General features: G+C 44.2%; 1 protein-coding gene across 3 annotated transcripts in view; it reads left to right on the forward strand.

The window, feature by feature from the left end:
• LRRC1 (leucine rich repeat containing 1) overlaps nt 1–19,189 on the forward strand; it is a 125,345-nt gene that overhangs the window by 10,513 nt on the left and 95,643 nt on the right. Inside the window, exon 1 of one of the 3 annotated variants that reach the window (XM_073905107.1) lies at nt 12,227–12,479. The exons of the other annotated variants lie outside the window; for them this stretch is intronic. The gene's annotated coding sequence lies outside the window, so the exon portion shown is untranslated. Of the gene's footprint in view, nt 1–12,226; nt 12,480–19,189 lie in introns of those variants that run through there. 3 annotated transcript variants of the gene reach the window in all.

Below are 19,189 nucleotides of genomic sequence, written 5' to 3' on the forward strand. Positions count from 1 at the left end.
TATATATATATACCACATTTTCTTTATCCATTCATCTGTTGATGGACATCTTGGCTCTTTCCACAGTTTGGCTATTGTGGACATTGCTGCTGTAAACATTGGGGTGCACATACCCCTTCGGATCCCTACATTTGTATCTTTGGGGTAAATCCCCAGTAGTGCAATTGCTGGGTTGTAGGGTAGCTCTATTTTCAACTGTTTGAGGAACCTCCATACTGTTTTCCAGAGTGGTTGCACCAGCTTGCATTCCCACCAACAGTGTAGGAGGGTTCCCCTTTCTCCGCATCCCCGCCAACATCTGTCCTTTCCTGACTTGTTAATTGTAGCCATTCGGACTGGTGTGAGGTGGTATCTCACTGAGGTTTTGATTTGGATTTCCCTGATGCTGAGCGATGTTGAGCACTTTTTCATGTGTCTGTTGGCCGTTTGGATATCTTCTTTGGAAAAATCAGACGGGGTTTTTGGGAGGCGACACAATGTTGTGCCGTGGAGCAGAGACCCTCGCTCTGGGTTGCCTCGGTTCTATTTCTGGAGCAGGGTCCAAGAGGATGCGAAGCATGTTGGGGGACAGGAAGCATGGCTGCTAAATTGGTATGCTGACTCTCCCAGAGGCTCAAACTCCTTCAGCCTTTTCTCCTTCAAATCCTTTCTCAGTACTTGGCTGAGCGAGTGATCTTTCTAAAACAAAAATGTGATGAATGACTTCCTGCTGCAGTGGCTTCTCACACCTGCGGGATACAACCTGGCAATGTTTTTGTTCTCTTATCTCCCACCTCCTTCCAACTTGAACTTTCCAGCTTGTGTTTCAGCAAGAGTTAGCTGCCCGTGGTTACCAACGTATCATTTCATGCTTCTGAGTCTTCATTTTTTTATTACTTTGTGTACCATGAGTTACTCTTTCTCTGCTTCTTTGCCTGGCTCATTGCTCTTCATCCCATGGGATACAGTTAGGGAGATAACATTCCTCCAGGAAGCCTTCCCTTACCTCCTCCCTGGTCTCTGGGGACACCTGTGTCATTATTCTTACCTCTTTGTACTTTCCTCTGCCTCCCATCAAAGTGACCTTCTTAAAGCTACACACTTTTTCTTCTTTGCATTCCTGCTGCCTAACTGGGTGGTTGGCACAGAGCAGACATTTAATACGAATTTGAGCAGCATTCTTGGGGAAGTTTTCAGCCCTCTTGGGGAGTGGATTTAGAAGTGGGTTTGGACTAGACCTCTAGGTGAGAGCTTGACGATTATTCCAAGAAGAGCTGGGCTTTCTGCAGTCTTTGCATGGATGGTAGTGTCATGATGAAGTGAGATCAGCACTGGCCTGGTAATCAGCCCTGATTTTTGTCCTTGCTCTGAACGACACTAGCATTGTGACCTTGGACAAATCACATAATCCTTTGAGCCTCGGTTTCCTTGTCTGAGTGATGAAGGGCTGTGATGTTCAGGGTCCCTTTGAGTTCTGATCTCCTTAAATGCTAATTTTATGAAATTTTATGACTTGATGCCACAGTGCTAACCTTAGGAGAGTGATCCCACAGTTGTGCACATATTCTGTGAGGTTGCTTAGTGGGGTTTAGTAGAACCACAAGTCTAGGCTTAATAATTATAATCAAGGATTTGATGATAAGGAGAAGCTGTTCCAAATACCCGCCTGTGGTCAGCTGTTGATTCCCAGAACCAATTAAGGGAAAAAGATCAGCAGATTTTCTCTGGTTAAAACACAGCCCCCCCATAGCCATACCCCATCCAACATTACCCTTCCCCTGACATTCCCACACCCTTCCCATACTCACACCGCCCCCCCGACAGACCCACACCCTCCCCACAGACCCACACCCTCTCCACATACCTACACCCCCACCCCTGTAGACCCAACTCCCCCAACCTCTCCCACATGCTCTCACGCCCCCACTCCCAACAACCTTTGAATACTGAGATGTTTCTCCATGTCAGTTGCATTTCCCCAGCTTTTAGAAGTGAAGTAAAATGGGCAACAAGGCTGGGACTTTTTGTCTCTTTATCAAATGAGCTGAAGCAGTTCAGAGGTGGTTGTTTGAAACTTTGCATTGATTTGAGTACCTGAGTGACTGTATTTAGGCAAACTTAGTTTGGGGACTGATGATTGAGAATATGGGTTCTTTGGGGGTGCCTGGGTGGCTCAGTCGATTAAGTGTCTGATTCTTGGTTTCTGCGCAGGTGTTGGTCTCAGGGTTATGAGTTCAAGCCCCGCATTGGGCTCCACGCCCAAGTGTGGTTTAGCTCCAAACCTGCTTCTAAATCCTCTCCCCACTTAAAAAAGAAGAAGAAGAAGAAGAAGAAGAAGAAGAAGAAGAAGAAGAAGAAGAAGAAGAAGAAGAAGAAAAGAAGAAGAAGAAGAATATGGGTTCTTTAGATGGATTAATATCAGACTGAGGTGGCTTTCAGGGAGTGTGCTAGGATCAAAGGCGGCAGCGTTCTACCAGATATTGGTATCTGGCTTCCCAGGCAGTTCCATTCAGGAATGGGCACCGGGGTGGATCTCTGCTGGATCCTGACACACCCTCCCTCCTTCTCCTATTCACTGTGCAGATTTACTGAGTGTTGGCTGTGCTTTAGGCATTGTTCTATCTAGCAAGATAGGTATCTTGCCTTATTTTTACAAGCTTCCATTCCAGGTAAGGGAGACAGCCAATAAGTGGAAAAGTAAGTAAGAATCTCAGATAATGATAAAAACTGTAAAGAAAACAAAACAAGGAACTGCGGGTAGGGAGCAATAGGAGGGAGGAGGCCTCTCTAAGGAGGTGACCTTTGCATTGCTGTGAATACTCCAGAGGTCCTTGCAAAGACTTGGGGATGAACTTGGCGATTTTGTGGGCAGCAAGAGGGCCAGTGAGGCGGGAAGACAGTATGGCAGGGAAGGGAGTAGAAAATCAAGGTGAACATGTTGGTGGGGTTCTTATATGGAGGGACTCTGAGACCCTGCTGAGGAGTTTGGATTATTAGCATCATTATTATTTTTTTGCCAGTTGAAGTATGGCAGATCATAAACCCATAGGATAGCTGACTTATGCTTTAGAAAGTTCCTTCTGCCTGCTGGTTAGAGACTGCAGGGAGGAAGAGCTCAGGGAAGTGGGGAGACTGGGAAAGGAGGCTTTTTATCAAAAGGTTCTAGAGAAGAGCTGATGGTGACTTGGACCAGGGTGGTAGCAGTGAGGAATGAGCTATGTCTTGGGGGTCAAGTCAGGAAGACTTGCTGATGTGTTGGATGCAGGGTTTTGGTTTTATCAACTGGGGAATGGCAGAGCCATCTACTGTGTTAGGGAGGCCTGGGAAAGGGAATATAGTAGCATAGGAAGTAGGAACTGGTAAGTATTTGAGTTGGGACACGTCAGGAGTTTTTATGAGACCTAGAACTTAGGAGAGGAAGTCCGGGTAATGATAATTATAATAAAGACAGCACACCTTTTTTTTGAGCAGTGTGCCTTGAATTGTTCTAAATAACTTCCCGTGATTAACTCATTTAATCCTCATAAACATTACTTCATTTTACATAAATAGCTTTGTTTTGCTGTTGAGGACACTGGGACACAGATGAATTGGCTTGCTAAGATCACACAGCTAGTAATACTGCAGCAGAGCCAGGGGCCGAGCTAATGCAGTCTGGTTTGAGAGCCATTATTCCTAACCACTGTGTCTTCCTTCCTTAAGGTTAAATATGGGCCCACCATGTCATCTGCACAAAGAGCCACCCGATGGGCCAGGAGTTGTGTCTGTTCTGTGAAAGGGAATAGAGAGACACCCATGACGCCTGAGTTATTTTTGCCTCGTTAAGAAAAAGAGCACTGAGCTGAAATATCATTTTAAGAATCAGGTCACCAAATATTAATGTGCTCACTCAAGCATAATCTTTAAAAGAAGATTAGTGGCCCCCCATTCTTTGGTGCTGGATTTCTTTCCTTCAGCAAGTAACTTATAGCTGTATCCTTACAAACTCTTGAAGGAAAAGCACATCCATCTGGAAAACTGATGGGTCTCACTGAACATAATGAGCACTGGTTTTATCATAGCGGTGCCCATATTATAATTCTGCTCATAATTATTCAGCTGTTATGGTATTGGTCTCTGTTTTCAAAGCATGATCTCAAGTGATTCGCTTATGAGGCAGTTCTTGGTCTTGACTTTTTTTTTTTTTAAAGATTTTATTTATTTATTTGACAGAGAGAGACACAGCGAGAGAGGGAACACAAGCAGGGGGAGTGGGAGAGGGAGAAGCAGGCTTCCCGCGGAGCAGGGAGCGTGATGTGGGGCTCGATCCCAGGATCCTGGGATCATGACTTGAGCCAAAGGCAGATGCTTAACGACTGAGCCACCCAGGCGCCCCTTGGTCTTGATTTTAAAGGTTAATATTATCAAGAGGTTCTAATGTACCTTTTGGAACTGCGCATATTCCAGTACTGTTGAAAATGGATGCCATTGAGATTGAGTTAACAGAAAATATGTGCTTTACAATAGACTTACCTTAGCGCATAGCATGTCACAGTTATTTATACACCTTGATTCTTGGTAACTTCATTCTAGAATGGCAAGAAGAGGTGGGGGGATGGTGTTATGTATCCCTTGCATCTCTGCTAGCTAGTGATTCACTGAGTTCTGTGGAGGCCAGGAGGAGAAAAAAGCTAATCTCACCCCAACTCTTCAACCTAACCCATTCCTGCCTCTCCTTTGTAACTAATCACTGAAAAAGAAAATCCATATAATCTATATTATATATCTAGATTATAGATCAAATTATATACCTAATCTATAATCTCTATATAAGATCTATAAGCTCTTTATATAAATATAATCTATAATATATAAAATCTATAATCTATATAAAATCTCTATATATTTTTTGTAAGGTAAATGTAGTAGAGTGTTATTGCTGATGAGGTGTAGTTTCTATAGCCTTTTTAAAATGTATGTATTCTCAATGTTTTATTTCAAGAATCAGGTTTAGATCCCAAGTAAATCTGGCTCAAGAGGAGTGTCAGGGATCTTCTGTGGTTTCAGTTCCCTGGTGGTTTCTCCTGACAGAGGGTCAGCCCTGGACAAACAGAGGAGTGTATCTGGAATACTCTTGACTGCAAATAATAAGCTTTGCAGCCTAAAAGGCCCTAAATAGGCCTGTCGCCACCTCACCTACAAGGAGGCCCGGAGGAAGGTGATGGTGGGGTTGGTTTAGCAGGTTGGCAGTGCGGGGCTCTGGTGTGGCTTCGGTGGGACTAGCTGGGCCTCTGTCCTGCCGCAGCCCCTCACAGGGTGGCATCTCCAGGAGAGGCCTACACGGAGTCACGGGCCCTACCCTTGTCTGTTGTCATTGTTGTTTATTTTTCCTCGCTAAGTGGGACACAGGTAGGAAAGGAGTAGCATATGAGGGTTGGGGCTGGGTGTGAGGTGCAGTGCCTGATGCAGGAGGAAGGTAGGGGAGACAGACAAGCGTGAGCCTGGCAGACTGTTGCAGATACCCTTGTTTCCAACGCCAGCGAGTAATGGATCTTTATGTCTCTCTCTGGTTTAACCCTATGTCTTCTGCCAAAAACACAGGGACCATCTGCTCAGGAAAAGTCTCTCGTAGGAGGGATTTCTGTTTCAAGGTATTCTTAAAAAAGAAGAAAAAAGAGAGCTTGTACATGTAGACATTTTCCCTAGATTTTATTCTCACTATGTGTGAAATTCCGTGAGAGAAAACCAGAGGTAAATAGAATATTATAAAGATTAAATTAACAGATAGGCTTGTTTTTTAAATTGTTAAATTCTAATGTATGTCGTAAGTACTTCCTGGTACTTTCTCATGTACTTTTTAAGTGTTAAATTTCTGACTGCCTTGTCTCAGGTTTTCCCGATCTCCGTGCCATTGTCAGTGCTGTGCTCGGAACGCTCTTCTTCAGTGCACATGCCGCCACCTCCATGAAGTCTGCCCAGCTCTACAGTCACATCTGCCTCTCTGTGCTCCCCTGACCCATTCACAGTTCACTTCTCTCAGGCTCTTTGTCAGGATCGGGCTTCGTCACGCATCTGTATATTCCCCTCAGCTTGTCATCCGGGACTGATTTTATGCGTCTCCATCCCAGACATTTGGGAATACAATGCCTTATTCAAAAGAAATGCTGCAAAAATGTCTGTTGCATTGAAAAAAAATTGTTTTTTTTCTTTTTTGTTTGTTTGTTTTGTTTTGTTTTTTTACGGTGTTCTTTAGGTCCATACATCCTCAGACATTCCTTAGGTGTCTAACTGCTCCCTTCAGTGTAGTGAGCTCTTCAGTGTAGTGAGCCGCTCCCTTCATCGCCAGCAATGGAGCCTCGTCTGTTTTGGTCCGAGCGCGGCGTCCCCCAAGGACCCCGGGGCGGCCGCAGACTCCAGCGCGGGCCAGCGCGTGTGTCCCGTCCGCTGGCTGTCCACCTGAGAGCGAGGTGGTGGTGGGGGCTGAGTCAGCACGTCCTGTTGGCAGAGGGTCAACAGGAGCACAGCGAGATAACACATCATTAGTCATGTTGACAGAGGGACGGGTCCTCTCCCCCTTGCCTCTGAGTGGAGGTGTTAATGAGGAGCAGAACGGCCAAGAGGCAGGAAGTGTTTTTGGAGCCCCGGGCTGCGCTGCCACACCCTGCATGCGCTGGGTAACCTGCCCTTGCCTTGGAAGTGTGGACCGAAACCTCAGTTGCAGTTTTGAAAGTGCGAATAGCAGCTCTTTGCTGGCTGCCCACGGTATTCCAGCTGTACTCCTAGGCATTTACACAGAATTTGTTCCATCTTTGGGTCAGCCTTAATATGGTTTTTTTTTTTTTTTAAGCCCTGTTTTACAGGTGAGAACGCTGAGGCCACACCCATGCCAACGGTCACTCCTGTGGGAAACAACCTGGCTGTGGCTAAGCCCAGGTCTTCCAGACTCCAAAGGCTGATTTTTTTGTGTGAGATGCAAATTTGGCAGATCTGGTCAGGTAGTGGCTTTGAGATCTTCATGCAGCCAACGTGCTTTGAAAGCGCACTGCGCTGTTAGGCTCCGGGGATGCAAACGTGAAGGCCAGTCCCTGCCTCTGGTGTTGGGGTTTAGTGATGGCATCAGGCACCCAAGCAGATTATGATGAAGGCCCGGTTGTGGAGCTGGTGGCTAAAGTTTCCTGGTGGTGGAGGGCAGGGGATACGACACAGCCAAGTGTTGTGGGAGGTGTGGGGTGAAGAGTGTCAGGGGGCAGGCAGCAGCCCCATCGTGGATGGCTCTGAATGCCAGGTGAGGGAGCTTTTCCTTTATTTTTGAAGCCCAGGAGTATCTTGTCGGACTTGAATTTGGAGAGCTCAGCCTGGTAGCAGACGGTGGATGACTTTGAGGGGAACAAGACTGGAGACCAGGAGAATACTTTGGAGGCAAACAGGAGCTACCATCCCAGGATCGGTAAAAGTAGATTGTAGGTGCCTGTTGCACCTGCAGAAGAGGGGTGGCAGGATAGGAGGGAGTGAGGCCACTGATGTTTGTGATGGAAAAGGTATTTGGGATGCTGCGTAGGCAGAGAAAGAAGGGGATTTTTAAGCAAGGGGCAGATGGTCAGAAAATAGTGGAAATGAAGCCATGGGAGAGGTCGTGGCCAGATCTGGAATACTGGAGTTGAATATAGCAGAAAGGAAGCAGCTCTGGGTGAGGTCAGTGTTCCAGGGCGGGGACCCGGGAGAGGCTGGTGGTGTGCCGTGGGTGTGGAGGTCAGCGGGAGCTGCTAGGCTTGCTTGTGGGATGGGTCACCTCCATTAGGAGCCACGAGGCCAGACACCTGGGGCAGGGGCATGTGGACAGTGCAGGCAGAGGAGGTCTAGTTGCAGACAAAGCTGTGGCAGAAGAGAGCACGTGCCCCATCTGAAGAGGACAGCCATTACCGCCGCGCCCCAGCCCTCTCACATGGGGATGTAGGCCCGTGTGTGTGTGTGTGTGTGTGTGTGTGTGTACCGCTTCACTCAGTGCTTGCTTGCTTGGTTTTTTTTCTGAAAACCAGAATTTTTATATGAAGTCTCCCAATTTTTAAGTGTTGACATCTTATGCAACAGTTTAGAACATTCACTGTTTATCAGCTGTACAGACTGGACTTGGCTGTGTGGGCTGTTTGTGTCCTCTGCTGGACAAACCCCCACACTCCTAGGACTGTGGCAGGAAGGAGATGGGTGGGAGGTGTTTTGTGAATTGAATCCCAGAGTCTTGGTAATGCCTTACCTTCCTGGTCATTTCATTCCGTTTGTAGGATGGAGGTTTGAAAGATAAAGAGCTAACTAGCTAATTAGTTTTTCAGTGGGAGCTAATAGGTGGTGATAGGAATCTGAAGCCTGTGGCTCAAGTGAACTACAGATTGTGATAAAAAATTTGCTAGCTTCTTCTGCAACTCCTGCATCCTTACTCCTTTTCACTATTCTAGAGTGTCCCTCTCGAACTCTCTTAGTCTGTTTCTTGATTCATACCTCCTCTTTTGCTTGTTCATGGCATTTTCTTTCCTTGCCCTTTTTTTTTTTTCTCATTTCTTCTTACTGTATTTACTTCTCTATCTCGAATTTGTTTTCTTACAGGGTTCTGCTCTAGTTAGTTGTTTAAAGTAATGGGTAGTACTGGCTCATCGCTTGTGGGGGCACCACAGTGGCTCATTTAGACTTGGTTCTTTATCAGAAGCCACTGGGAGTTGTTTTAAAACATGGATCCTAGAGCTCCATCTCAAGAGATTCGGATTCATTACGTTATTGTGGGACCCCAAGAATCTTTAATGTTTGCAAGTGACCCAGGTGAATGATGTTGGGTGATCCTGTCTCCACAGAATGAGAAACACTAGTTTGAGATTGAACAGACTTAGTGTTAACGGGATCTTGGAAAGATGGCAAATTTAGTTAACATCTGTGAGCCTCAGTTTTCTCATTTTTTGAGAATGAGAATGGCGATAGCACCAAGGGAGGGCCTCGTGAGGGGTGCAGTGATAATACATAAAGCGCCCAGCTCTGTTGGGCACATATTATGTTAATTACCTATTGTTGGAAATAAAGGATCCCCATCCGTACTCTGAAGTTGGCATATTTGTCAGAGGGAGTATATGACTAACCCCTGAGGATAAGGATCGCATTTTATACTTTCTCCTGTGTTCTGTGGGTGATGGGGGCCGCTTTGTTCTGCTTAGTGCCAGTGTTTATGGTGCAGCCTGTAGTTCCAAGTTCATAACCTGAGATTAGCCTGTCTCTTGTTGTCTCTTACCATGTACCTTAGGGCTTCTTCCTCCTACGTACTTGCATCTACACACATACACCGCCCCCTCCCCCCAGCACACACACACACACACACACACACACACACTCACACGCACACAGTTGAGAGTGTCCTCAGGAGCTGTTTCTGAGGCCTAGCTCAGGTCTCATCCTCTCCCCTCAGGTCAATGAAATGTGTTGTCAGTTGTCTATAGACCTGCCCTGCCAAGGCCCAGGGACTCTCCAGACTATAAAGTTGGCCTCTGCTTCTTCCACCTGCAGGGAAATTAAGGCGTCAGTTTTCAGTGGACAAATCTAGGTTAAATTCCCTTTCTCCTGTGACCACAGGAACATGACGACAGGGCTCCCTGGGAACAGTCATTGGTCCCTGTGAAACGTTTCGTCTTGACCAGCATGATCTTGATCCTCCTGGAAGACAGGCAGTCCAGTTTTTACAAAATGTTTTATTTTGATTTGTTTTTAATGCTAGCACTGAAAAATAATGCCTGGGTTTTGGCCCACGGTGCTGTCAAAACAAAACACTTCCTGCATCCAGGATCTAAGCAGGTTTAAAGAGTACCCAGGCATGTTGCTGCTTTTCATTTTCATCTCCCCTTTGCAACTTTTGAAGTGGAACACCGCTGCATTCTTCTCTTGCTAATCATTTAAAATTTTAATTGAAAGTTCTGCCTTTATAACGTGAGCTCTTTTGGCAAATGCATGAAGGTGTGTCTAATGTAATTCTAGTTTCGAAGCAGTTTTAAAGTAAAAGAGGCTTTAATCTTCAATGCCTTTGACGCTGGGCTATTAGATATTTTTAGCATACAAATTATGGTGAGCATGGTACCAAAGGGCACATTTTTTTTTTCTTGTTTGGTATGTTTCCTCATTCTTGACTTGGTAATTATATTCGGGATAATTTAGCCTTGGACTGCAAAATAGATGTTAGGTCTGTGTTCTTATTATACGGTAATGCTTCTGTGTTCATTACCTGGCAGAATATATAGACGTGTTTTAGGAATTGATCCCCATGATCTCTCTCCCTGCAGGCCCTTGAATCTTACAAAAAGAAACACGTGGGAAAAGAGAAATCAGAGATGGAAATTCTAAGTGCCTAGTGACTATAGAAATCTGTGAAAAGCCTTTGTATGTTCTTTTTGAGTTACCAAAATCAAAATAATGCTAAACTTGTAGTTAATGCTTTTGAATATTGCTTTAATACAGTAGAATATATAAATAGCATATTGCAGTTCCTTATTCCTAATGATAAGATTTTTAAATGTTTTCAAGATTTTAAATATTTTCCAGGAAACTTTGTTAAACTAAATATTTTCTTTGTAAATAAGCTCATGTGGACTAGAGGGAGGGATAAGGGACACAGTCACACCTCTTCTTTCTGATTCCTCCATTACTTCGTGTGAATGCTTTTCATGTGCTGGACAATCCAGAACAGCCTGAACGCCCTCTATCCAGTTGTCTTCCCCTTTAAAAACATGATAGCAGTTTAGTTAAGACAAAAAGAGATAGCCAGGATTTTAATTAGTGCTTAAACTTTTAAGCTAAAAAAATTCATCTGGGTTGGTATTTTTGATACTGGCAGTTGATTTTTGGGGGGAATAGGTTTTTTTTTTTTTTTTTTTTTTTTTGGCCCTGACTGTGGGAGTGATATTGATGCCCATTTTGAAACCTTGACAAATACAGAAATGTTTAAAGAGGCAGAAGAGAAAAGTCCCTCGTAAACCAGAGGTGGTGATTGTCTAACGCCTCATCTGCATGCCAGTTCCTGGCTCCCAAGCAAACCTAAAGGCATCTTTCATGCTTAGCGTCTTAGCTGCCACCTGTCACTGAGGATGCTGCGCGCGGTCTTTTTCTTTACTGGACTCAGCTCCTCGAGGGAAGGGGCTGCTGTAATTATTATATCCCTAAAATCTAGAGTAATATGGGTACTCAAAAAGAATCATTTAAACCAAATTCCATGTGTTTTAACTTCACAACGTTTAGTTGCATAGAGTCAATAGTGTAAGGTCAATGCTTATCTTCTTTGAAATGTCTACTGATATTTTAAAGAGCATTTTATATCTTGAACCTGTAATATACGGACATGGTAAAATATTAAGCCAGTGCAAAAAGTGTGTGTAGTGGAAAGTGGGTGTCCCTTCCCTGTTTCCCAGGCCTGTGCTTCTCTTGGGACCAGAAAGCTGCTTTTCTATTACTTTGTATCTTTCCAGAGATAGTCTGTGGATATGCAAGCATTAATACAAATTATCTTTTAAAAACCTGACTCTGGGATGTAGGGCAATAGTGGATATGTGAGTGAAATGGTCCTTTTGGAAGCCATTTGAGCAATATCTTTTAAATTTGAAAAATCAAGCCCAGCAATTCCAGTTCTGGCATTCTATTTTAAAAATAGAAATACCAGTGTGTCGAGATATATATGGAAGGATTTTTATTAATGCATTCTTGTGGTGGCAAAAGAAGAACAAACAAACAAACAAAATGAACGGGGGATGGGGTGGGGAAGGAAAAGGGAATAAAATGAATGCTGTCAGGGAAATGGTTGAATAAATCATGATGCATACATGCCATGACTCTGGTACAATCCTTACAAAGATGAGGTTATTCTTTAGTTGTCATGGAGGAACCTTTCTCGATACATTGTTTTGTACAGTATCTCTTTTTACAGAACAGTGATAACACTCTAAGTGACCATGTGTCTGCATGTTTATGTGTGATGTGATGAGCCTGGGAAAGATAGAGAAGGGAGGAATCAAGTCAAAAACACTTTCTAAATTCCTTCTTCTTTTTTGAATATGCCCTTGAATCTTACCTGGTGGAGTTGGCATCATGGTCAGACAAGTGATTTGCCATATCCACTTCCTTTTCATTTCTAGGAAGTGGCAGTGGGTACTTCAGTCATCACTTACCTTATTTTGTAAACGTTTTTATCTTCTGAGGTCTGAGTCACCGGAGGCAGAGCATCGGAACTCACGTAGGGCAGCTAAAGGCTTTGTGCAGCCCGTGGGTGTGAGGTTTGAAGCCGTCGGGGAGGGCGCCGACCCCGCCAGGAGCAGCGAGCCACGCCAGGGAGGACTAACTCCAGTTAGTGGGCAGAGAGGCTGGAGAAGAGGCAGCGGTGACCCGCGTGGGGAATGATCAGAGGCTGGGTTAAAGCCCGGGAAGATCAGAGGAAAGAATTGCTGAGAGCTGTGGGAAGACAGAGACAGTCAAGAGCCAGCCGGTGACTGCCGTGTTGTGCCAGAAAAGTGAGTTCAGTGGAAGTGCTGGGATGATGAGTGTTAATAAGGCCAAGGCAGTTTGGAGAACCGATGTTCAGATATCTTTTCCTGGTTTACGTCTCAGCACATCTCTTTGTTGCCAGTCACGTTGATCTTCTTATCCTTCCCTGGATTCATGTTTCTGGCAGGAAGGAGTGGGAGGTGGATGTCGTTCAGCGGGGCCTTGAAAAGTACTTTAAGAAATAGCGTCCCTGCCCTCTCTTTACAGAAGTGCCTAAATGATGACTCGAATGGTTACGAAGTAAGCTCGGGGGGAGAAGTCTAAATTGCTATTAGCAGAATCCTCAATTTTTTAGTCTTGGATTGAGTCTAGTACCTTATCTGCTCACGCGTCTGTAAAGGAGTGCAAAACCTCCACTCTGTGGACCAAAGAAATGTCAAGTCAGACGGAAGGGTGAGGGCAGTGGGGGCTCTGTGTGTTTGAAGGAATGTATGCCACCGTCCTTCTGTCCTTGAATCAACCCTACCCCCACTTCCATCTAGTCTCATATTCAATTACAATTTTCCAGCCCATTTATTTTGCCTGGTTATGCTTTTATAGAGATGTTAGTTTTCGCCAAAACTTTTTAAAAATGTAATATCCCAGATGAGATACACCAGCCAGGGCAAAAAACTGTCACTTCCTTCAGTCTGGACATAATACTTTTATGAATGCAGTCCTAAAGCATATAAATGCATATGTAACTATTGGTTTCATAGTGAATTTATAGTTTAGTTAGCATGTATACCTTTGGGTATACAACTCTTAGGCTCACACTGAGCTTTCTAGGGAAAGCCATTCCCAAGTTTTGTTTGTGCATGCGGCTTTTGGGTCAAGTCTCCATTATTCCGTACAGAATTTTAGTTTCCTTGGATCTAGTGGTAAGACTGCATTTCTCAGGGCTAAATTTAATCTCATTAGGTTAGCACATTAGCTCTATGATGACTGCCTTTAAAGAGATCCTTTTCCATCTGATTTTTATACAACTTACTGACTAGTTTCAAGAACCCTGAAAATGGAATAAAAGTGCCATCAAATGGAAAGAAGGTAGGAGCTGGAGACGGAATTTAGACTTCTGTTCTGCTGTTTGTTAGTTTTGACCTTCAGCAGATCACTCAACGTCCTTGAACTTCCATCCCCATACTCTTCCCTTGGTATAAAATGGGAAAGTCTTTGGGTGCCTGGGTGGTTCAGATGGTTAAGTGTCCGCCTTCGGCTCAGGTCATGATCCCAGGGTCCTGAGATCGAGTTCTGCATCAGGCTCCCTGCTCAGTGGGGAGCCTGCTTCTCCCTCTGCCTTTCTCTGTCTCTGTCTCTTATGAATAAATAAATAAAATCTTAAAAAAAAAACAGGGAAAATCTTTGTCTCACAAGCTTTTTATGAGGATAAGGTGAGTCCATGTGTCTAAAGCATGTAGTACAGTTTTGCACATAGTCAGCACACTGCTGATGAGTTATCAGTGTCTTAAATTCATCAGTTAGGGGCACCTGGGTGGCTCAGTCGTTAAGCGTCTGCCTTAGGCTCAGGTTGTGATCCCAGGGTCCTGGGATTGAGCCTCACATCGGGCTCCCTGCTCCGCGGGGAAGCCTGCTTCTCCCTCTCCCACTCCCCCTGCTTGTGTTCCCTCTCTCGCTGTGTCTCTCTCTGTCAAATAAATACATAAAATCTTTAAAAAAAATTATAAAAAAATTCATCAGTTAAAACACTGAACAGTGTGAAGCCCTGGGTCATACCCCTGTAGTTGGGCCAACAGGTAGCTAATGAGCCCACTGGTCAGCATGCTTTGAGTTGACTTTGATTGCTCAACTGGCTTTGAGTCCCTCCATTTTATCCTTTGGCCCTGACTCTCCATTTTGTCCAGGACACCATAAGAGGTGTTAACTGCAGACCTTGATGCATTCCAGATGCTCCACTGAAGGACTTAGGAAAGTACTCATGATATAATATTATACAAAAAAAGGGCAAGACATTGAAATGTACATAGAGTAAAACCACAGTTTGGTAAGAAGACAATTCCAAAGTGAAGTAGATGTGACCAGGGGGGAAAAGAACAAGGCAACACACTAGAACGTCAACACTATTATTACACAGAAGGATCTCCTTCAGGATCTGTTGACTTATTTGATCTTTCTTCCGGTGTCAGAGCTTTTCTTCTGTCATTTAGAGAACACTTAAGAATCTGTCACTTGCACCAAGCTTTCTTTGAACAATTGAAAGCAAAAGTTTTTTTTTTTCCTTTACTTTGTGTGTGCTGTAATAGTTAGAGTTCACTGTTTAGCTCTCACTGTGGAAAATCATTTGTATCATTTGTGTTAATGCTGTGGCTCATTTGAAGATTGTAGATTCTCATGCGTCTGCCTTGGACCCTGAGAAACTCGCTAGCATGTGCTTTTTCTCTACAGACAGAGCTGAATACAACTCTCTTGGGCCCTGACATAGTCACTTTGGCTTCAAGGGCCCCTCCCTCCATAAAATTATTCCTGATCATATTTTGTGACTGTGATTGACAAATAAAATTCAGGCTGGATTCATTGTTATTATATTCATTTTTTTTTCTTTTGGCCTTCAAAGAAATTAAAGCATTTTTGAACACCCCTCCAAGTATCCTGGATCCTCAGCCCTGTGCTTCCTGTGCCTAAAGGCTGAGTCCCCCGACTCACAGATTCCATTGTGCCCATCACCGAGAGCCCCCACTGCACTTTGAGGTGCACACGATTTGTGATGGTGCTGCTGTTCCATTTTGTATCCTCGTCTACTTTGAGAGTATTGGATGGTCTTGATGACTATCTGAGAAGTAATCGCTTGCTTTTTCCTTTTTAATACATTCTCTTTACTCCTTCTTGGGTTATTGTGCCTTGGTAGCCTTTCCCAGATTCTGTGCAAATTCCTGCCCTACTAAAGATGGCTGGGAAGGAGGATTTTTTTTTTTTTTTTTTCAGTTAACTGCTGTGGCCCATGTTATTAATGCTGCATTGCTGGGTGGCTCTGTCGTTGAGCGTCTACCTTCGGCTCAGGTCATGATCCTGGGGTCCTGGGATCGAGCCCCGCATCTGGCTCTCTGCTCAGCGGGAAGCCTGCTTCTCCCTCCCCCACTCTCCCTGCTTGTGTTCCCTCTCTTGCTGTGTCTCTCTCTGTCAAATAAATAAATAAAATCTTCACTTTGGAAACACGTCAAAGTTAATGCTTTGCTTTCTAATGGTAGGCTTTTTTAAAAATTAAAAAAATATACATGTAGTATGAGATTGTTCCCCCCCCTTTTGAATGGGACCAGTCAAAAGTGTTTAGGCTTTGTCAGTGATTATTTTGAAATAAATTTGTTACAGGAAATATAATTACTGCACTTGTCATGAATTGAAATACCGCTTTCTCTTTGTTCCTACCCCAGCTGTATATTTCTGGGTCCTGTAAGAATAGCTCATCCCCTGTTAAAATGTCAGGTGGCCAGTAAGGAGTACAGATCCTTGACAAGAAGAACATAGCAATCGAGGGAGGAAAATTGCAGAGGAGTTGGGGAGGATACAGTAATAGCAAAAGCTCAGATGCCAGAGAGAGACCAAAGAATGTGGTTAAAGCTTGCCTCTTGAGTGTTCAAATAGATAGGCAACACTAAAATAAAGGCCCACAAAAAGCCAGAGAAAGCCCACTTACTCAAGTACCCCCTTGGAATGGAAGAGGTCAGGGCAAAATAAGATGAGGTTTATTCCATTAGTCTTTCTGTCGTCCGAAATGTTGTTGGCATTTCCATCATCCTTGTAAGTAAGTGACTTTGAGCAGTGAAAGCATGTCTTCCTAAAGGTCGCCAGGGAGGGCAAGTTTTCAGTGCTTGTATGGTTGCTGGGCTGGTAGCCAGGTCCTGCTAGATGCATGGATGGGGGAGCAGTTGGTTCATGTTTTGATTGTGGTTCACTCAGAATTATCAGACAAATGGCCTCCTCCCTGTTACTGGCAAAGTGTTGCGATCTCATTGACTGTAACAGAATGCTCTCTCGTTCCATTTTTTTCCATTCTTGGTCCTGGTCGCATATACTTCATAATGCAAGGGAAGAATGGCTTCATGGAGAATTCATTCTCTGTGACGTCTTGTTCTTGCAGACATTTAACCCACATGTGTATTCCAGGGAGGTGTGAACTCGTCCCCATCTGTAGGAAAGGCTGAGCACAGTTAGGGGGTGAGCCTTTCAGGTGCTAGAAGGGGTGTTTGAGCAAACCCTGTTGTATGATGCGTCCTCTGGCTCTTCCAGCTCAGCCATCACAAAGACACAAAAATAGATTGGATACTAGGATGCATCTCCCAAGTTTAAGCTTTTAAGGTTTCCCGAATTTTCCATCTTCCCTGATCCTCACTGGGATCAGAGTTAAAGCAGTGGTCATTTGTTCTCTGAGGCATCATGGTGTTTCCCTCAGACATGTCTCTCCAACTCACAATGTTCTCATCTAGGAGGCTTATTTTTTAAATTTAAAAATAGAACAAGGAGCTTCTATTAGCATGGAAAATATTGATAAGAATCAGTTAAAATTCCGTATTTAAAAGTTCTTTATAACTCACAAGGAAGGACGTGAATCCTTTCATAAAGAATATATTGCAGCATATATCCTCATGAAAAAACCAAGTCAATGATACTGTCTTGCCACATTCTTTTCTCCCCCCGTTCAGTATTCAAGAAAAGTAATGCTGTTTTTTTGCTACCTGATGTGGTCAGTGTTTCCTCTTTTTCTCCTAATTCTCCAGGGGATGTGACATCATGTTCTAACTTGAATTTTGGATGCTGTGTTCTGACCACAGATAACCTGTAGATTGCTTTGTTGCTTCTTGCAAATAACTGTACTTGGTGCTAGTTAATTATAGGCTAAAGTGCATATCATAGGCTGTTATCTAAGAACCTTGGTAAATTTTGAGTGGGAGGAGGAGAATATATAGGGAAATTGTGCTTGTAGAATCTTAGGGTCAAGAAGGCACTTTCTAGATTAACCATCCGTCTGATTCATCAGTTTCCTTCGTAAAACCATACAAAAGTAGTCATCTGGCCTGTGCTTGCACCGAGGGTTCACTGTATTCCCAGAGGACCCTGTCATATTTTAGCTTAATTTAAGAGGGACATTTATCTTCCTTTAGTTTCCTGCTCTTGGACCATACCAAGCAAGTCTCATCCTTTGACCATGTGGCAAGCCTTCAAATATTCAGAGGCCATTTGACATTCCCTGCACATCTCTTCTCCTGACCCACTTTCAGCTCTTCACGGGTTGTGACCCACTCTTACCACTAGCCTTGCTGTTCTGGTGACTCTGTACTGAGCATGTTCTGGTATCCTGGGAAGTTCTCACTTTTGCCTAGCAACCATACATGGAGAAGGTGCATGAAGTTTTCCTTAAGACTTTTGGTTTGTGTGATTTTTTAGGAACACTTCATGGTGGTAGTAGGTTCCAAATCTTGAATATATTGTGGGGGAGGAATGCACTTTGGATGTAGAGTTTCATGGGTCTACATGGAGGAAGAAATGTTTGAAAAGTGACCAGGTTCTAAAATTCGGATGCCTTGCCTTAAAAGTGTACTTATGTAGGAGCCTGCTAATTTGGGCAGCCAGTCAGTCCTCTTAGGCCGCGGAGCCTGGATGCACTGGTAGTCTCAGCCTCTGCTGTTCAGTGAGCTCTCTCTACTGCCACTGTTTTGAAAATTAACACTGGGAATTGGCAGACAAGTCATTGGTGTGGAAAATAGGGAGTCTTATAAACATTATAGGTATGCTTTCTGTCCCTGGAGGTATAGAAACAGGGTAAGTTCATAGTGCCTTCAGAAACAAAAGAATTTTTTTGGCCAAATAACATTAGAAGTTGTATTGAGCACTCAGAAATGGAGCAGCAGTCAGTGGGGGGATGGAAGACCTTTATGAAGAGGAAGGGAGCTGGGTTCTTTGTTTATAAAAGCAGGTCTAGAACCATGTTTCCAGAGCTTGGCTGTTCAGCAGAATCACTTGGGGAACTTTATAAACCAGTGTGCATCAGCCTCAGCGTGGGCTCAAACTCCCTGAGGGTGGAGTCCAGGAATCTGAGGCTTATGCAGTCAACTAAGAACTGGTTTGCGGGGGCAAGTGGAGGACAGGAGATGGCCCAGCTTTTGGGACCATAAACTGCATTATTGTCTTTAAGCTATTCTTAAACTAGGATTTTTTTTTTTATATTCTGTTGATCTACTTTGTGATTTCTTATGGCATATACTTTTTTACTGCCTGTGTTCTTCCACTCTTCTTCTCTGCTTATTGCTGGCTTCTACCTCTTTGAGTAACTTACTGGCTAACTGTTCTGAGGGATGTTTCAAGCAGAGGAAGGGCGTGATCACAGTTGCCTTTCTCCTCCTTGCTCGTCCGTGATGACTGTTCTTTCCATCTGGGGCTGCAACCCCCGCACATGTGTGCTTGCTCAAGCCTGAACCTCGGGTCCCATCCGGGTTACACATCCATCTCTCTTGTGGTTTCTTGAGCACCACAACTGGCCAGTCTTTGTGCCTTGGGAAGGGCCCACTTGTGACTTGCGTCTGGATTTTTAAATTTTAAACCTAAAGAGGCCACACCATATTCCAGCCTAGAGCCTCATTTTGATTTATGTTTATGGTAGGGGAGCTCCTGTCCTTCCAAGCCAGCTTGAAATGAGAAGGGATGTCCCACTGCACCCTGGCCTGAGACCCGAGAAAGGAGAATAAAG

This window comes from Callorhinus ursinus, unplaced genomic scaffold (assembly GCF_003265705.2).
Source record: "Callorhinus ursinus isolate GAN/ISIS: 27379988/994484 unplaced genomic scaffold, GSC_fseal_2.0 scaffold22, whole genome shotgun sequence".
In the NCBI taxonomy this organism is placed as follows: domain Eukaryota; kingdom Metazoa; phylum Chordata; class Mammalia; order Carnivora; family Otariidae; genus Callorhinus; species Callorhinus ursinus.